Source organism: Gracilinanus agilis, chromosome 2, assembly GCF_016433145.1.
Source record: "Gracilinanus agilis isolate LMUSP501 chromosome 2, AgileGrace, whole genome shotgun sequence".
NCBI classification, from domain to species: Eukaryota; Metazoa; Chordata; class Mammalia; order Didelphimorphia; family Didelphidae; genus Gracilinanus; species Gracilinanus agilis.
The window spans coordinates 61,773,433-61,792,810 of record NC_058131.1 but is presented as its reverse complement, the minus strand read 5'-3'; the positions used below and the strand labels follow the sequence as shown (position 1 = coordinate 61,792,810).

General features: G+C 41.2%; 1 protein-coding gene across 1 annotated transcript in view; it reads left to right on the top strand.

Annotated features, from left to right (window-relative positions):
• The first annotated feature begins 15,463 nt into the window (after nucleotides 1-15,463).
• PSKH1 (protein serine kinase H1) overlaps nucleotides 15,464-19,378 on the top strand; it is a 63,783-nt gene continuing 59,868 nt past the window's right edge. Inside the window, exons 1-2 of the mRNA XM_044663212.1 lie at nucleotides 15,464-15,537; nucleotides 18,655-18,727. The gene's annotated coding sequence lies outside the window, so the exon portion shown is untranslated. The remainder of the gene's footprint in view (nucleotides 15,538-18,654; nucleotides 18,728-19,378) is intronic.

The window sequence follows — 19,378 nt, the reverse complement described above, 5'->3', positions numbered from 1 at the left end:
TTTATCATGCAAAACATGTTTCCCTGTTATTCATTTTTGTAAGCCCTTTCATGATTCCCCCATTTGTTAGTCCTACCCACACCAAATAACCATTTATCTATACTATATGTTATAGAGATCCTGCTCTATAACCAGAGATTTTCTGAGTGGCCTAGGGTGGTCTTCAGATGTAAAGAGCGAAACAGATTGGAAGCCCAGCTTATTAGCTCAAAGTTCTCTGAAGTACAATGGAGTCACAGGTTTATTATATATGAAGTTAAAGATCCCTTTCACCCAAAAGCACAAGGAAAGTTTCCCACAACTACACAGAGCTGTATTTTTTTCTGGAATATTTTAAAATAAAACCAAAACCCTAAAACATATTCCCAAATAAACAAGAGATAAATCACATGCTTCCATCTGCATCCTTACTCCAACAGTTCTTTCTCTGGAAGTGGATAACATTCTTTTTCATAAGTCCCTCAGACTTGTCCTGGATCATTATGTTGTTGTTAGTAGCAAAGTCTATCACATTCAATCATTCCACAATATTGCTGTTACTGTGTACACTATTTTCCTGGTTCTGCTTACATTCCTTATGGCACAATAGTATTCCATCATCATCACATACTACAATTTGTTCAGCCATTCCCCAATTGAGGAACATTCCTTTAGTTTCTAATTCTTTGCTATTTAAAATTTTATTGATATTCCTTTTATTTTACAACTCTGTTACCTCACCTCAACTCACTCTACACAAAACTCACTCTACACACAAGCCCTCCCTTCTAGCAAGTATAGTAGGACCTCATTTTCTGCAACCAATAGGTTCCAAGATCCTTTGGGCAAGTTAAAATGCATTCAGAATAGCCAACTCCATTATTTAATAAGTATTTCTTATATGACTATATCTAGGCACTTCATAATTTTTCTCGGGCTTAGCAGAGATGCCAGCATCACTCTTCTTGTACTTTGGGGCTATAACATAACTAAGTAGCATTAATGAAAGAAAGAGAAGCCTGGGACAGACTTGTTACAAGTGAGAACTCGGGACAAAGACTGATAAGAGAGCTCATGTTTGGCACCAAACAATGTAATGACTCACAGTGATGCTTCTCAGATTGAGAATGAGTGATTTGAGGTGAACTGCTGAGAGACTTTATTCTGCTTGGGGAAAATGGCTCAGATTTAACAATTAAATTTTAAATTTTATATAGCTTTCAGCCTTTTTTTCAATAGCCAATCTTGTATCCCTTAATTCATGTGTTGAGTTTGAGTAAAATGAAGTCCTACAGTAAATATCATTAAATAAATCAACCCATTGACCTTTCCTGATGTAGGTCTCATTCTTTTCTTCAAATACCATCTCTTTCCTATCTGACATGGAAGGCTTATTCTCCATAGGCTGGATCCTCCCTATCTCCCTCATCTTCTCACACTGGACTCTTCTCCACACACTTTGCCATCTCCAACCACACTGGCCCACTTGCTGTTTCACATGGGATCCTCTCCTCCCCACTCAGTGTCTTTGCCCTAGCCAGCCAACCATCACCCTGGCCTGGACAATTTGTCCTCTTCATCTCTGCTTCCTGGCTTCTCTGACTTCCTTCAAGACCAGTTCTAATCCAGCCTTCTATAGGAAGCCTTTCCTCATGCTTTTCCTCCTCCCTCCAGTCCCTTCCCTCTGAGATTGCCTTCCATTTACACTGTCTCTGTCTTGTCTGAACATAGTATGAGTGTTGTCTCCCTGGATTAAAACGTGAGCTCATTGAGGGCAGAGTTCCCCGTTTTTGCTTTTCTCTGTGTCCCCAGAGATTGACACAGTGCACGAGTAAGTAAGCACATAAAACCTTGTTGACTCGATGACCTCTCTTCTGAGAGGCAAAAGAAGAATGCTTCATTTTCATTCTTCTGAAATTACGATTGGTAACTCCATTGATCAGAGTTCTAAAGTCTATCAGTATTGCTTTCCTTTAGTTACTTGTTCTCTTATCTATCTATTGCATGTTGTGTGCACGGCACTCTGTTAAGTGTTTGGGACACAAGGATAAAGAATGAAAATCTGTCCTTGCTAAGAAATCACGTTCTAATAGTAGAGATATAAATACCTATAAAAAGACACACTACACATTGAAATATCAAGTAAATAAATAGAAACAAATACAACCTAGTGTAACTAGGGTTTGGATCCATTACAGACCCCATTAAGTTGCTCAACTGATGTAAATTCCCCATGTGGAAACATCTGGGAGGCCTGCTTCCAGAAGAATTAGGATGACATACACAGAAGGAACTAGGGGGAACTGGGAAGCCTACCTAGTGTTCAGTTCCTGGCTCTTTTCTGTGAAGTATGTGATGGGGAGAAGTTTTTTCAGATGAGCTGTGCAGCTGCAATTAGGGGCATCTAAAGAAAGACCCAGCAGCATCAGCTACCTCTCTGACTCCTGAGACTATGATACCATGACGAAGGGAAGAGGTCTGGGGGCCTTCTCCCCACTGAGGTCATGTGATCCTCGGAATCTGCCTTGGTCCCTGGACTCTGTGTGTGTTCTTTTCCATTCTAGGGGAAGGGAGTGGAGTTCCTGGCCTTGAGAGTTTTGAAAGGTCAGAGGAGTGAGTCACAGAATCCAGCCTGGAGTTTTTGGTCAACTTGGCATTAATGCCTCAAGGAGCAGGGAGTGACCTTCTGGATCCAGGCCACTGGAAGCTGAGATGAGGACTTGTTTGGCAGTCACAACTCATCTGGACATGAACTCGGTGGGACTAATGCATGGAGGATCTGAACTCAATTATGAGCCTATTCTTCCCCCAAGACCAGGTGGTACAGGAGAAAGTGTATACTTATCTAACGCAGAGTGCTAGGGAAAAGTTTTGCAGTTTTGTCCATGCTTTAATTATGATTAAAAACAATATTTATTATTATTTTGTTTACTTTATAATAATAATAAATAAATGATAAATAAATATATCTTTGTAAAACATAATTTATGTTAAGTGGTTAAATAGAACAGGAGAACTAGTCACTGACCCCTCACATGGGAGCTACCCAGCCAGTGGGAGCTTAAGCTAATGACCTTAAAGAAGTGAAGAGGAGCAGTTAGGTGGCACAGTAGATAGAGTGCCAGGCCTGGAGATGGGAAGTCCTGAGTTCAAATTTGGTCTCAGACACTTCCTAACTGTGTGCCCCTGCACAAGTCACTTAACCACAATTGCCTAGCACTATTGCTTGGGCCTTAGAACCAATACTTAGTATTGATCCCAAGACAGAAAGTAAGAAAATACTCCAAAGCCCTCAGGGACCCTTGAAGGGTACAGATGTGGCCATCTTGGCTCTGCGAAGGCTGGAGCATACTTGCAATAGTATTTAAATACGAGGTAGTTTGGGAGCAAGAACACTAATCACTTAGAGGGAACAGGAAAAATATCATTAAAGTGCCATAGGAGGAAAAGATGAAGTCCAAATGCAGACTGAAACATACCACTCTTCATTTTGTTTCCTCTATTAATTTTTTCTAGTGTGTAAAAAGGAAATTGGAAAAAACCATCTAAAAATGTATATATTTCTATGGACAAGGGAAATGTATCAAAACTACATTTCCCTTGATCCAACATGGTCCAACTGGTTTCCGTTTCCGACGTCTTGACGCAGGGGAGCGCTTAAATCTCGTGGGTTAGGAGGGAGTGGTCTCTTCTTTGGCGAGTAGGCGCTTGGCTAGGAGGCAGTATGGAGGCGGCAGTTTTGAATGCTTACAAGCGCGTGGTCTAATGATTTTATCTATCAACATGGCTTTAATTAAAATACTAATATATATTATTATACCAGCCTTTATCATTTTTCATATTAACAAGTGTAAGCAATATGTGTCTTGTTTCACATGAAGAATGGGGAAATATGTATTATATGATAATATATGTACAGCCTGTATCATCTTACTTGCCTTTTGGGGATATGGGGGAAGAATGAGACAAATTTTTGGACATAGCAGATGTGAAAATCTGTTTCTTTTGGATAAGCATATTTATTATAATTTATTAAATATTTGTAACAAAAAATACTAGAAAAGTGAAAAAAAAAAGTGATTCTATGAGGCTGAGATAAGGAGGGAGGGAGTTCCAGGCATGGAACCAGCCAACACAAAGGCACCTATTTGTGGGGTGTGTTTGTATAAAGAAACCAAGGCAGTCAATCTAGCTGGATTGCCGAGTAGGGGAGGAGTAGAGTGATAACAAGAGAAGTTGGGGCTGAGTTGTGAAGTCAAACGAAAGTTTGTGTTTGATCTTAGAAACAACAAAAATACGGTGGAGCTGACTGAGTAGTGAGATCATGGGGTCACATTTGCACTTAAGGAAAATACTTTGGCCAAAGAGTATAGGATGGAAAGCAGCAGGGAGAGACAGGTAGGGAGAACCATTAGGAAGCTGGTCCAGTAATCTAAGTAAGAGATGGTGAAGGCCTGAATTGAGCTGGTGGCTCCATAAGTGAAGCTTAGCGTTTGGATGTGAGAGATATTATAAAGGTAGAAAGCTGGAAACTGATTGGATAGGTGGGATGAGGGAGTGTGAAATCCAGGATAATATCAAAGTTATGAAGCCTGTGCCCTGGACAGAAATAGTAAAGATTGGAAAAATGATAGGTTTGGTGGCAAAGGTAATGTGTTCTGGTTTCAGACATCCTCAGTTTCAGATGTCTCCAGAATGTCTTTTTTGAATATCCAGTTTCAAATGTTAATTCGGTTTATTGTGCTCTATATTAGTTCTTACAAGTCTTTCCAAGTTTCTCTAATTTTTTTATATTCATAATTTCTTAAGGTACAATAACATATTCATATGCCATAATTTATTCAGCCTTTCCCAAATTGATGGGCACATATTTTACTCTCAGGACCTTGCTATCACAAAAAGGATGACAATGAATATTTTCATATATATAGGATCTTTCCCTCTACCTTTATCCTCTTTGGGGTCTTTGCCTCATAATGTTATCAACAAAGAGCATAGGTAGTTTGCCACTTACTTTCCTGAGTGGAGGAATGGCATTAAACCCTGAATATTAGGAATATCCATTTGGCAGTTGTATTGAACATGGACTATAGAATGGATAGATTAGACTCAGGGACACTAACTAGGCTACTGAAGTAATCCATTTAAGAGGTAATAAGGGAGACAACTAGGTGGCTCAGTGGATAGGGTGTCAGGCTTGGAGTCAGGAGGACCAGGGGTCAAATCTGGCCTCAGAAATTTCTAAGGCTGTGGAACCCTGGGAAAATCATTTAAGCCTCATTGCCTACTCTTCTATCTTGGAACTGATACACAGTATTGATTGAAGGTAAGGGATATGATGATAAGGGCTGGTGGCCTACTAGGGTGGTGTCTGAGTCAGTGAAGAGAAAAGGACAAAGGAGACATATACTGAGGAGCCATAATCAACAAGACTTGGCAACTAATTACTGTAGTCAGTTGGTAGGTTGCATACCTTATCATGTGTTGTCTAGAATTGGGATTGATCATTTTGTTGATCAAAGTCTTTTGAAGTTGTTTGTCACAGAATCACTGAATAGGAGAGTTGGGAAGTATCTCAATTGTCATCAAGTCCATATCTCCAAACTTTTTTATCTCCATTAATGGAGATAACATGCTCCATAAATGATAAAATTGTTGAGCATGTACTCAATGTATGTATATTTGTAAATGATATATGTTCTATTACTTAAATATATGCAAAGTAGATATAAAAAGGAATGAGATAAAGCTAAAAAACAAAAATTTTTATAAATTTGTAATTTTACTTACTAATAATTTTTAAATGTTTTGCTTTTGAGAGCAATGTGAATAAATCCATTTTATTATTTTTTTAAATACCTATGCCATGTCCTAGGGTAAAGGGTAGCCTTGTAAGTAATAATTGTTAGCAATTAATTATTCAGTTAACTTCCCTGATATAGCTAGCCAAGCAGGTGAATTTTTTTAGTCAATCAATAATTATCAATAGAATTTTTTTTTCTTAAACCCTTACCTTCTGTCTTGGAATCAATACTGAGTATTGGTTCCAAGGCAGAAGAGGCTGGGTAAGAGTTAGGCAATCAGTGTTAAGTAACTTGCCCAGGGTCACACAGCTAGGAAGTGTCTGAGATCAGATTTGAATCCGGGACCTCCCATCTCTGGGCTTGACTCTCAATCCACTGAGCCTCCTAGCTACCCCCTCAGTATTTTTTTTTAATCAAATTTTTATTCTATGCCAGGCACTGTGCCAAGCACTGGGGGATAGAAAAAAAGGCAAAGAATAATCTCTCCTCTTATGAAGCTTACATTCTAATGAAGTAGATGACATGCAAATAATGATTTACACACAAATACATAATGAGGAGATGGAAGCAAAAGGAAAGTTCAGAGGGAAAGGCTCTAGGAGTTGGAAGTACTGGGAAAGGTGTCTGACAGAAGGTAAGATTTAGAGACTAGGACTGAGGGAAGAGAGAATTTCTAGGAGACAGAGGTAAAGGAGAGCATTCTAGACAAAGGGTGATAGGTAGGGAGTTGAGAGATCAAGTGACATGTGTGGGGTTAAAAAAGTAGTCCTGTCTAACTAGATCATAGAATTTGTAGGGAGAAGAGACAAATGTTAGAAGACTGGAAAGGAGGGAAGATGCCAGATTGTGAAGAGCTTAACATTTGGTCCGGGAGCTAAAAAAACTTGGCTACTGGAGTTTATTGAGTGAGGTAGTACAGTCAGAAACACTTTAGGAAAACTATTCTGGCAGCTGCATAGAGGATTGATTAGAATAGAGAAAGACATGAAGCAGAAAAGTCAACTAGGAGGCCACTGTAATAGTCTAATCAAGGCAAGATGAGGGCCTGAACTAAAGTAGTGATTGTGAGAGTGGAGAAAAGGGGAGAGATATGAGAGAAGGTATGGAGGTAAAAATGGCAAGATTTGAAAACTGCTTCAAAAAGTGAAGTGAGTGAAAGGGGGGAGTTGAGTTCCAAACCTAGATGACTGGATTGTATGTAAGGATGGTGGGGTTTTCAATTTAGGGATATTCAGGAGAGGGGCGGGTTTTTGGGAAAAGATAATATAATAAGACTTCTGGCCATAGACCACAACCCAGTCATGCCTATTCACCCCTTTGCAATTTATTCTGTCCCACCTTTAAAATGAAAAGGTGGATAAGGTCACTGCCTTGGAACACAGGTATGCAGAGCCCATCCTCCGAAGACACCTGCCAAAGAGCCAGGATATAGGGGCAGCTGGGTAGCTCAGTGGATTGAGAGTCAGGCCTAGAGACAGGAGGTCCTAGGTTCAAATCCGGTCTCAGACACTTCCCAGCTGTGTGATCCTGGGCAAGTCACTTGACCCCCATTGCCTACCCTTACCACTTTTCCGCCTTGGAGCCAATACACAGAAGTTAAGAGTTTAAAAAAACAAAAACAAAACAAAGAGCCAGGATATGAGGGCAGGAGATAAGTATGAGAGGGTGTAGTCCATCAATTGACTGTCTATCAAAGGGGACCTATTTTCCCACCCTCCAGTAGGATGATCACCTACCTTTTGGAGTCATATTTTGGCCTCCCAGGAGGTCATGGCAATTTACCCTGCCTCTTCTTGGAGACCGATCACTGACTCAGCCAAATTCATACATGAAAGAAATCTTCATTAAAACAATCCCACTATTCATCATCCAAACTCTATCTTAAAAATTTCAAGGAGGGGTGGAACCCACCACCTCTTTAGTTAGCCCATTCTACCTTTGATTAGCTGTACTTGTCAGGAATTACCATTAGAGTTATCCAAAAGTAGCATGGCATAGCTGTATGTAGCTGTGTGGTACAGTGGATAAAGTGACAGGTCTGGAGTCAGGAAGAATTTTCTTCCTGAATTCAAATATGACCTAAGACACTTAGTAGTTGTATGACCCTGGCAATTCATTTAACCAGGTTGTCTCAGTTTCCTCATTTGTAAAATTATCTAGAGAAGGAAATGGCAAACCACTGCAGTATCTGTCAGAAAAATCCCAAATGGAGTTGTGAAGAGTCAGATACCACTGAAAATGACTGAACAAATGCAATTGTCAGGAAGGTTTTCTAGTCTAAATTTGTCCCTTTGCAACTTCCACCCATTGCTATTGGCTCTGGCCTGTGGCCAAACAGAACAAGTCTAATTCCTCTTCTCCATCTGAAAGCCCTTCAAATACTTGAGGACAGCTATCATGTTCCTCTTGAATTTTTCCTTTTCCAGGCCAGACATGCTCAGTTCTTTTTTTTTTTTTAATACCTTTATCTTCCATCTTACAATCAATACTGTGTGTTGGTTCCAAGGCAGAAGAACAGGAAGGGCTAGGCAATGGGAATTAAATTCCTTGTCCAGAGTCACCCAGCTAGGAAGTGTCTGAGGCCATCTCTGGGCATGGCTCTCAATCCACTGAGCCACCTAGTTAACCCAGTTCTTTTAATCAATCCTCATACAACATGGACTCAAGGCCCTTCCCCATTCTAATTACCTCTGGATACGCTCCAGCTTACCAGCACCCTTAAACTTTATACACTCCTCACCAAACACCATATTCCTGATGAAGTCTAAAAATGGCAGAGTAAAGTCGGACAGTTCTCTGTTCCTGGAAACTATGTTCCTCTTAAAGCAGTCTCAAAACTAAGGGAGTTTTTTTGGCTGCCACATCACACTGCTGATGAGTATTGAGCTGGCAGTCCCCTTAAACCCCAGAACTGCCAACTCTGTTTTACCTCATGCTGGTAAAGTTGATTTTTTTTTGTATCCAAGTATAAAGCTTTGTATTTATCCATTTCAAATTTCATCCTGTTTGACTCACCTCGTTGTTCTAGCCTGGTGAAATAGGTAAGTCAACCCTGAGATAGGTGACTCAAACCCAAGATCAGTGCTGAACCTGGTGGTAGGTGTTAACAGGCTGTAGGCCCAGATGGTAGGCCTCACCTGCAGGTTGTTCAATGCAATCTGACTGCTTCTTTTGTTGATATAAACAGTAATCTGGATTATTTGTAAACTCAGGAAGGATAGAGGACCAGAGGGAAGAGTGACTCTAATCTTCCTCTCTAATCTCCTCCCAAAATCTACCAACTCCTCACGGAGTTCTCTTCTGGATCTTGAAGCTCCTTAATTTATTCTCTCTGTCTAATTAGACCCCACTATCTAAACTAGTCATCAAAATATTATTTTGGAGAATTAGTCTATCAGTACCAGATAGGGTACACTGGGGAATCCACCCCCCTTGGCTTAAGCCAAGTTGGCTCTGGCAGATCAGCTGGGCTCTGATAAGATTCTTCTCAGTTGGCACAGGATCTCAGGAACTCTATGTAGGACTATAGTGAAGAAAGATGGATAGTATCTCACTCGATGGCTGGGTGGCTGAATCACAGAAAACAGGAACCAAATGGTTTCCAAGGATAGGAACCAACAGCAGGAAGTGCTCTCCTCGACTGCTTGAAGTGACAGGAACACTCCCCACAACTGTTTCTGTGAGTCTCTTTTTATCCAGTCCTCACACCCTAGAATCTTCTCCTTTTCATTCCCTGTGTATGCCAGCCCTCTTCTGCAAAGTCGTGCACCAGACCTTTGCGAAGCTTTCACCTGTCTGTCTTTCTCTCTTTTACACTGGTCAAGATCTTTTTGGAGGCCTGTTGATCAGTGTGTCAGCTAGCAATCCTTCCAATTTTGTGTCATTTAAAGTGTTTAAAGTGACCCTAGGAAGTGTCTGAGGTGAGATTTGAACTTAAGATCTCCTGTTTCTAAGCCTGGCTCTCAATCCACTGAGCCACCTAACTCCCATCGTCACCTATACATTTGATGAATATGCTATTGTTCTTTCTTGACTAAGTCACTGCTAAAAATGTTAAATAGTCCAGAAACCAAAGACAGATCCCTGTAGTACTTCCCTGGAGACTTCTTCAATCAAAAACAATCATGTTGATGTGTCAATGCCAACGTGCCTTCTAATTGCTGTCCACATAGTTCTGTATCCTATGCTCTGAAGGCAAGGAGACAAGGTGAATAGATTGGTTTGGATTGAGAAGAGGAGCTATGAAGGGGAGGCTCCACCCTGAATACTTCTTTCATGTAGGACTCTGACATCAAGAGAGTCTCTACATTTGAATTCCACCTTCTTGGGCCCTCATTTACAATATGGGAAGATTACAATACTTGCCATGTCTTCTTCAGAGAGCTGTTGTGAGAAACAAATGAGATAATGGATGTAAAGTGTCTTATAAACTTTGAAGAGCTATTACAACAGCTATTAAATCATCCCAGGATGTTGCTGTAATTACTAGACAGAAATCCTTTTCCGGCCATCCGGGGTAGGTCCTCCCTAAGCTACCCACAGAGCCCCTAGGGAATCTTGTCTAGGATAGAAGTGGGGGAGCCTCCTCATTCAGCTGCTAGTGGTTTCAAAACTCCAGTGACCTACTTTCCCTTCCCAACTTTGCTTCCTAAATCCCTTAGATGGCTCCTTTCCAGCTTTTCCCTATTGCAGGGGATAAACTGGAGTGAAGCCTAATTTGCTCTCTACTGCTTTCTGGCCAGGAGATTAAGTGCTTTGTGGGCATTATCCCTTTCCTTCCCAGGGACAAAGCTGGGGCCTAGGAATAAAGAGAAGGGGTGGAAGAGAGGACTAGAAATCGCTCCCTTTCCTTAGGGACTCAGCCTTGGCAACTAGCTCCCTCATCCTCTGGCGCCTTCAGAGCATCAGCAAGGCATTAGAAGAATGGAGAGTGATCAGGGAGGCAGCTTCCCACTAAAGGAGGAGCTAAGCCCTGGTAGTGAATGGAATTACCTCTTACTTCCCCAAGCTTTTTAGCCAGGGTTGGGAAGTGTCTTCCTATAAAAGGCACACTTTTGTATTATAGTGTTATATTATATATATGTATACACATACATATGTAGTAGTATTATTATTTTAGATTATTTTAGATTTCTTCCTCTACTGATGATAAATAGTTGTCATTTATATAGTGTTATTTAATTCCTAAAGCGCTTTATATACATAGTCTCTTTGATTTGATTTTTATCCCCTAATCCTTAGAAGTACCTTAAGAGAAAGAGAGGAGAAGGTAGTTACAAAGCTTTCCATGTATGGTCCATTAATTAAGAGGGCAGGATGACATATTGGAAAGAGGGAAGGATATTAATTCAAACACTGATGCCCTACCGATGTGACTATGGGGATGGTACAAAGTCATCTCTGAATTTTAGCTTTTTCATCTGGAAAACAAGAATAATAGCTGTTGAACTGGTTGTATCCCCATACCTGGAATGTTCTGCCCCCTCACTTCCACCTCTCTTTCCCTGGCTTCCTTCAAGGCTCAGCTCAAATCCTACCTTCTGAAGGAGGCTTTTCCTTGGCCCTACAAAGCTACTCATGCCTTCCCCTTTTAGATCACCCTCATCAATTCCATCTATCTTGTGTGAACTTAATGATATTCATATTTGTTTTCTCTACTAGAATGTATATTCTTTTTCAAAAACACTTGCTTTCTGTCTTAGTAACAACTTTAAGACAGAAAGGCAAGGACTAGGCAAATGGGACTTGCCCAGGGTCACACAACTAGGCCACATTTGAGCCCAGGACCTTTCTATACCTGGTTTTCTATCCACTGAGTCACTTAGCTGCCCTTTCATGAATTTAAAGCATTTAAAAACCATCATACTAGGGGCAACTAGGTGGTTCAGTGGATTGAGAGCTAGGGTCAGAAACAGAAAGTCCTGGGATCAAATTATCTCTGATACTTCCTAGCTGTGTAATCCTGGGCTTAACCCTCATTGCCTAGCCCTTACCACTCTTCTGCTTTGGAACCACTATATAATATTAATTCTAAGACAAAAGGTAAAGGTTTAAAAAAAAACCCAACTCTGCTGAGGAGTCCATGGGCTTTGCTGTTGATTGCCAAAGGTCCATAATACAAAAAAGGATAAGTATTCCCCTCCCCCCACATACACACAATTTAGAGGCCACATAATCCAGTGTAGGGGAAGGAATTGAGGTCCGGAATAGAGAAGGGATTTGCCCAAAGTGACAAAGCTAGTCAGTGGCAGATGGGAGAAACTACTATCTTGGTCTTCAATCAAAGGAATCTTCCTTCTCAAGGTCATTATTGGAGTTGTTTTTAATCCTTACTTTTCATCATAGAATCAATACAGTGAATTGCTTCCAAGGCAAAAGAGCAGTAAAGGCTGGACATTGGGGATTAAGCAACTTTCCTAGGGTCACACAGGTAGGAAGTATCTGAGCTCAGATTTGAACTGAGGACATCACATCTCTAGCCCTGGCTCTAAATCCATTGAGCTACCTAGCTAGCTACCTTCCTTTCTCAAGGTTTTAAGGAGAACCAAGCAAGCCTTCTGGAATGACCAGCTGTGCTCAGCTGAATGTTCCCAGCCTATGGTAAGAAGAAAGCCTTTAAGGAAGGCTACTCAGTCTGCTCCTTGAGGATTTTATCAGCTCATAAGAACAACTCAGGTCCTCTGAGGTATAGCTAAAGCCAGATTGGCTTGTTGTTAAACCTGTAGATATTAAACTTTAACGTCACCATTCAAATAAAGTTATCAACAATACATTAATTGCTAAATCAAATGACTTTTCTCCAATTCTCATCCTTTCAAATCTCACTGTTGAATATATCTTTCCTTCTAGAGATTTGGTTCTCCTGTCTTCTTCTTAGTATTCTTTTCTGGAACATATCCATATCACACCTCTAGATAGATAAAACTAGAGGTGTTCCTCAAGTCTGAGTTCTGAGGTCTTTATTTCTATACTCTCTTACTTGGTGACTTCATCAGCTCCTATGGATTTAATGATCTCTCCTTGAATTGACTCCCAAATCTATTATGCAAGGTGTCCCAAAAGTCTAAGAGCAGTTTTAAGCTTTAATAGCCTAAAACTGCAAATTTGGGTGGAGAAGAAGGGGAGGTCACCCTGTACATCCAGCCCTATTCTTTCCCTACTAAGTTTCACTATTCCCACAGCACCACCTACTCAATGGGCATTTCCTACTGGATGTTCCACAGGGAGCTTAAACTCAATGTGTCCAAAATTGGACTAAAATATTTTTTTTTACCTCCAAATCCACTTTATTTCCAATTTTCTTTCTTTCTTTTATTTTATATTAATTTAATTTTTTTATTTTGAATATTTTCCCATACTTACATATTTCATGTTCTTTCCCTCTCCCCCAAATTCCCCCACGCTCCCGTAGCTGATGTACAATTCCACTGGGTTTTACATGTTTCCAATTATTTCTGATGAGGGTACCAGTCAGTCAACCAGCATTCAAGTGCTTCCTAGATTTATAACTCTAAGGAAGTGATAAGGATATAAAGAAAAGCAAATATAAACAATGTTCCTGCCTTCACATTATAATTCAGTCAAGCCAATATGTGAAGGAACTATGTATATAGACAATGATACAATATATAAAAGGAAGGTAATTTCAAGAAGGAAAGTACTTGATGTGCTTTAAAGTATCAGCTTCTATAGAAGGTGAGATTTGGTGAGTCTTGAAAAAAACCAGGACAGTCAGGTGGAGATGAGGAACATTCTAGGCATAGGGGAAGTCAGTGAGGAGAGTAGGAGATAGATTGCTGTGTGTAGAACCTAGCAAGTAGGCCAACATAACTGCATCTTAGGTTATAGAAAGGGGGGGTAGCAAAATAAGGTTAGAAAAGTAGGAAGGAACTAGGTTTTAAAGGACTTTAAATATCAAAAGGAGGATTTTTTATTTGGTCTTAGGAGTAATAGGGAACCCCTGGAGTTTAAGAAGCGTAGCAAGGTCAGACCCACATTTTAGGAAAATAATTTTGGCAACTAAATGGAGGAGGAATTGGAATTGTGAGAGATGAGGCAGGGAGTCCAATTAAGAAGGCTATTAGACAGGAAAGTGAGGGGGCTCAGTGGTGAGAGAGTCAAATCTAGAGAGGAGAGGTACTGGGTTCAAATCTGAACTCAGACAATTCCTGGTTGTGTGAGCCTGAGGAAATCATTTAACCTCAATTGCCTAACCCTTACCTTGTAATTGATACCTAATTTGGTATTCTAAAGCAGAAGGTAAGGGCTAAAAGAAAAAAGACTAAAGGGAGGGAGCCAGGTTTTGAAGGAATTTGAATGAATGCCAACCAGACCATTTTGTATTTAGATCTCCTGGATGGAATAGGAAGCTACTATGATTTATTGAGGTGGAGGGGGGGGGGCTGATATGGTCAGACTTGCATTTTAGGGAAATCACTCTGGTAGCTGAATGGAGGATAGACTGGAAAGAGGAGAGACTTGAAGCAGGCAGGTCCCACCAGCAGTTATTGGAATAATCCAATTGTGAGGTGAGAAGGGTCTGCCCTAGAGTTGTGGCAGCATCAGAGGAGAGAAGAGGGCATGTTTGACAGCTGCTTTAAAGAAGACAGGCCTTGCATTTGGGGTGTGAGTGAGAGTGAGAGTGAGGAAACCAAGATGATACCTTGATTTCCATCCTGAGGGACCGGAAGGATGGTGGTATTCTCTTCAGTAACATGTGTGCAATAGGGAGGGTTTAGGGGGAAAGACAATGAGTTTTGTTTTGAACATATTTAGTTTAAGAAGTTTACTGTGGGGCAACTAGGTGGCTCAGTAGATTGAGAGCCAGACCTGAAGGCAGTAGGTCCTGGGTTCAAATGTAGCCTCAAAAGCTGTATGGTCCTGGGTAAGTCACAATTCCTATTACCTGTCTTTATCATTCTTCTGCTTGGAACTAAGACTCAGAATTGATTCTAAGAAGGAAGGTAAGGGTTAAAAAAAAAAGTCTATAGGACATCTAATTTGAGTTCTCTGAAAAGCAGTTGGAGATGTAAAATTAGAGGTCAGCAGAGATTGGGCAAGAAAAGTAGATTTGAGAATTATCAGCCTAGAAATGGTAATTAAATCCATCAGAGCTGATAAGATCACCAGGTGATATAGTACAGAAGAAGACTCAGGACAGAACCCTATGTTAGAAGGGCATAATCTGGAAGAGGATACAGCAAGGGACACAGAGGAGTAGTCAGAGAGGTAGGAGGAGAACAAGGAGGAGGGGATGTCCGGAAAGATCTAGAGAAAAAAGGGTGATCAACAATGTCAAAGGTCAAGAAGAATGAAGACTGGGAAAAAGCCAACTGCCCCTTAGTTATCAGTGCCCTATCCCTTATTTCCATTTATTTTGTAAGATGGTGGTTCAGATCCTGCCCGCTTCTCACGAAATGAACAAAGAATTCACCAAATCCTCTTCAAAACAACAATGCTCGTCCGCGACCATCTAGAGCTTTTATAGCCTCGGCCTCACCTGTTAGCCTATTACAAGGCCTATTGAAATGATTGACAAGCGCATCCAGAGCGGGAGCGCCTCATGGCGTTGATTGGCAGCCAGTTCTCCCATTGGAGAGTAAGGTCCGACCCCCAGGTCGCCTAGTGTAGGCGCCGTGGGTCTGTTTTGACGTCGGGCGCGCTATAATGACGCAATGACGCTGACGCGAGAGGATGGCGGCGGCGGGATCCTCCGCGGAAGCCGAAGAGTGGAGGAGGCTGTGTGGGGTTTGAGGTGAGCGCGGCCCCGCCCGGCCGACTGCCCCGAGAAAGCCTGCACCCGGGCGGTCCGAGGGTTCAGCGCCCGGGCCCTACCACTCTAGCCCGATCGAGGCAGGGTGGAGGGGCGGGCCGTAGCGGGCTGGGCTTAGCCTCGCTTCGCGGGGGTCGGCCCCGGCTGTCCACAGAGCCCAGGGACCCTGGCCGCCGCGCCCCGGAGCCAGAGGCCTTCTTCTCCTGGCCTTCCTTATGAAGCCTTCGTCATTTCGGGCCGCAGGCCGGCGGGCGAGGTCTTCGCCATCCCCCTCCTCCACCTGTCGTTCTGGGTTCAGTTTGCACAGCTCCTGGGGCGGTGGGGGGACTTGCCGCCTCTCCCACTCTTGGAGCACACAAAGGGTGGGGGTCGGGCTACTAGAGTGCAGGTTTCCCCACTCTACTCACTCCCTTCTCTGGCCTCAGTTTCCTCATCTGTAAAATGACGGGGCGGAATTAGACATTTCCCAAGGTCCCTTCCAGCTCTAGGCAGACCAAGGCATGGGGGAACGGCTGCAGCCACTCTGCACTCTAGTGGGTTTACTCAATCTCGCACTTCCTTTCCTTTTAACTCCTTTCTTGGTAATCCAAAAGTCATCCCCCCCCCCCCCCTCATTTCCCAGACTTGACCAAACTTTCTCTCTCCAGCCTTCACCATTTTTTTTTTCTTTGAAAACTCTCATCGGTCTTAGAATCAATACTGTGTATCCCTTCCAAGGCAGAAGAGCAGTAAGACTAGGAAATGGGGGTTAAGCCTAAGGTCACACAGGTAGTATGAGTCTGAGGCCACATTTTGACCCAGGACTTCCAGTCTTTAGACCTGGCTCTCAAACTCACCGAGCTACCTTGCTGCCCTTTTTCGTTCTACTACTTTGCAGCTAGTTCACTTCTCTTCTTCTGCTTGGGGTGGGCTTGCTCTTAAAGGATTTAGAGCTGGAAGAGACCTTAGAGATCGTCTAGTTCAATGGGAGATGACTTGGCCAGGGTCACACTGGTTTTTAAAGTAGTAAATCCAGCTGGGATAAACCTTTATCCATTGTCTCTATATCCAATATTCTTTCCATGGCAGTCAGTTACTTTTTCATGCAAGCATACTTGTTGGCATCAGCAGCTCCTTAAGTGACTAGTATTATTCAAAGGTGAAGGACCATATTCAGCCCAGAGTAGGGATTCATTGACTTTTGAAAACCATGTAACTTTCTTGATACCAATTGTTACCAATTACAGTCCCTTTTAATAGGGGTTCCCCCCCTTTCCCAATGGGATCATTTCTAACCCTGACTTTAGGGTGAGGGAGATAATATTTTTTGGTTATTTGGCTATCTCTCCCATAGGCAATCTATGTCCAAATTCAATGCTTCAGAGTATTTTTCTGTAGATCTAGACTTCAAATTTAGGATTATGTACCTGTGTCAGAACCAAAACCTTTCTATGAAGACCATTGCATTGAAAGGAAAGGGTGAAATAAGTTCATGGCCTCCCACTGAAGCTATGGTGGCCAGACCAGTTCCATTAATCAAGTAGAAGGCTCTCCCAGGCAGTTTTCACTTGACACAGACTTTTTGTCTTGGCTAATTTGAGAGGGCATGTGTACATATGTACCCACCCATGGTAATCTGGAACCCTTATGTATCTCCCATTGTGTAATATTATTGCACTGTAAGCATGAACAGTGGGATAGTTGGTGTCATAACATAAATAAAGAAGGAGGTAAGATATTTAATGTTGCATGTCAAAGGAAGAGAGAGCATTAGAAAGAAGGAATGCAGAATAATGTGAAATGTAGAGAAGTCAAGGAGAATGAGCACAGAGAGAAGACTTAGGTTTAGCATTTGGACAGTCATAGATAACCACCCAGATACTCAACTCTAAAGACAGGGAAAGACCCATGAAACTTGATGCTTAGGTTTTTCACCCTTGACAAGTAGAGTAGTGGTGATGGCCTTAGAAGCCAGAATGCAAGAGGGGATGGTGACCCCTTCCCCCCAATATTAGACATATACCCCAAAGTGGTCAATGACAGGAAGTTCCCGCATATGCCAGACTTTTCACAGTAGCAGTCTTTTTGGTAACAAAATACTGGAAACAAAGAGGGTGCCCATTGATTGGGGAATGACTGAAAAACCCTGTCATCTGTAAATGTAATAGAATATTAATGTGCTGTAAGAAGCAATAAACAAATTCAGAGAAACGGAGGAAGTAAAGAAAGCAGAACTTAATAATATATCCAATAACTATAATGTTTTCTTTTGCACTTAGTACAATGCTGGGCACATATATAGAAAGTAATAAATGTTTGTTGATTCAGTTAAGTTAAAAAACCAAACAGCAAGAGAAAGACTCAGTCTCTAGGTTTTTGTAACACTACCTCTTTGATTTACTTCCTACCTGTTCCTGTTACTCTTTCTCAGTCTTCTGGCTTTTTATCCAGGTCATATCTGCTAATCTTGGGTGTCCCTTAAGACTTTGCCCCAAGCCCTCTTATTTTTCCTTCTATACTACTTGTTTAATGATTTCATCAGCTCCCATGGATTTGATTATCACTGCTATGCAAATGATTCTCAGATCTATTTGCCCAGTCTTTTTCTCTCTTTTCACCTCTAGTCTCACATCTCTGACTGCCTATTGCACATAATAATGGTAAATAATATAACATTTTTAAAGCACTTACTCTGTGTCAGACATAGTGCTAAGTGCGTTACAGATTCTATTTTATTAGATCCTCACAACAACTTTGTGAGGTAGGTGCTATTATCCTCTTTAAGATACCTTTAAGGTACCTTAAGGTTCTTTAAGATACTTATCAGTTATAATTTTATAATTCTATGATTCTCTTATTTATCTTTTGACTCTCTCTTGGTACTACTAATAGTAGTTAGTAAATATTTGTTGAGGTGAATGTAATTGAATTGAAACGTGAACACTATAGAACAGGTTTGCTGCTGTAATACTTTGTCCAGGTTGCTTTGAGTTTCTTGGTTTCTCTCTCCAGTTTTGTTACTGAACTAACTACATTCTAATGGGTTAGAACTTGCTTTCTTCTGACAATGAATTTAGGGACATAACTATGGTTAGAACTGAATGTTTTCTTATTTCTCAGAATCATCTTCATTCGGCAGATCCCAGGCTCCATGGAATCTGAAATTGATGTTCTTTAAATTGGGAACCAAGAGGTGAATATAAGTTCTTGGCTTATAATCTTGGTATTTCTATTTTTTTTTCACAAGAGACTTGAAAGTTATGATTTTTTTTCTTTTTGTCTGTCTTCTTTCTCTCTCTCCCTGCCCTCTATCTTGGAGGGAACTATTCTGTTTGAAAGGGTTGAGAAGAGATTTATTTGACATTATTTTCCTTCCAGGAATCTTATTCACGTTATCTGTTTAAGCTGGCTTATGTCAGTTCAGACGTCATTGAGATAATACTTGGTACAGCCCCTTTATTACCAAGTTTTCGAGAAACAGTGATTCCAAAAGAGAGAAATGTGGGTAATCTCATTTACTTAGGAGAGATTCTACCTCTTAAGGAGTTTTTCCACTTGGGTTCTTTTTTTTTTCCTTCATTTTTTTATTATCATGTAAAACACACTTCCATATTGGTTATTGTTGTAAGAGCAAAGTCATACATAACAAAAACCTGAAATCAAACCAAAAATACACTGATTTGAAAGATGACTCTGCAGGTGGATAGCATTCTCTGTCATAAGATTTTCAGGATTGTCCCAGATCATTGCATTGCTGAGAGTAGCCAAGTTTTCACAGATAATCATTGTCCAGTATTGCTGTTATTGTGTAGTGTTCTCCCAGTTGTGTTTATTTCACTCTGCA